We start from the raw sequence: 1,249 nt of genomic DNA, 5'->3' as shown, positions 1-1,249 counted from the left end.
TAGCTTCGCCGCTCAGCTGACGGTTCTTAGCCATTAGCTTCGCAGCTCAGGTAACGGTATTAAGTCGTTGGCTTTGCCATTCAGCTAACGAGGCTCAGCCGCTAGTTTTGGCGCTCAGCTAACGGTGCTCAGCCGCTAGCTTTGTCGCTCAGATAGCAGTGCTCAGCCGCTAGTTTTGGCGCTCAGCTAACGATGCTCAGCCGCTAGCTTTGTCGCTTAGATAGCAGTGCTCAGCCGCTAGCTTTAGCGCTCAGCTAACTGTGCTCAACCACTAGCTTTGTCGCTCAGATAGCAGTGCTCAGCCACTAACTTCGCCCCTCAGCTAGTGGTGCTCAGAAGCTGAGGGGCGCTCAGTTAGCTAAGCCGCTAGCCCTGGCCATTGCTTCAACCAGTGTAGTAATGGCCGGGCCTTCTAAAGGCAGATTTACTGTATGCGCATCCATCTTTGCAAAAGCTTGGATTTTCTTTGTTTTCGTGGGAAAAATGCAGACACGGTGCCGAGGCCGGCTCTAGGATGACATCACAAAATGGGCGGTACCCACAGGCGAAAAATTGAGGCGTCCTCCTAACAGGTAAGGAAAAGAAATAACAAAAATAACTCATATTTCATAAACAATTTGTTCTTTAGTGTTCCAAAGGTAATATATGATCATATATATGGATATAGTTTACTCTGAAAGACTTAAGAAAAACATGGTATAGGCCCTATAAGAAAGCTGTCAGACTGGACCGCTCTCCTGCCCTATTTAATCAAAGAAATCAACAACGTGAAATCTGCTGCATATTGCAGATCAATGATAACAACACAAAAGCTATGTGTCTCTCTTTTCTGGAAAGGGAAATTACTGTGGAAAACCTAGTTATCGTGCCGTTTCAGCTGCATTTCCTGCAGCACACTCATAACAGTTTGCTGTGAGAGGTTGAGCTGCAGAGTCGTGTTGAGACATTTCAGCTTTTTTGAGAGTCTCTAATGCTTTATTGGACTTCTTCTTCCACTTTGTCTGAGCTTGGTGTGAGACTGTTTGCTGACAGAAAGGCTCCAACTTTGTTCCCACATGGATGACCTCAGTTTTGTTTGTTTGGGTTTATGCTTAATAAATAAGCAAAATTCAAGGACGAACTGGTTATTCAGTAAAACAAAGGAGTTGGCGAACAGGCATACTATTATTTTCCTTTACATTTAACTCAAAAATCAAAGTTTTTGCTATGACAAATCATGTGGAGCTCTACGAAGAACTGCACAATAAAC

The sequence above is a fragment of the Oryzias melastigma genome, linkage group LG3 (assembly GCF_002922805.2).
Source record: "Oryzias melastigma strain HK-1 linkage group LG3, ASM292280v2, whole genome shotgun sequence".
NCBI classification, from domain to species: domain Eukaryota; kingdom Metazoa; phylum Chordata; class Actinopteri; order Beloniformes; family Adrianichthyidae; genus Oryzias; species Oryzias melastigma.
The sequence above is the reverse complement of the archived record's forward strand: the minus strand, read 5'-3'. Positions refer to the sequence as shown.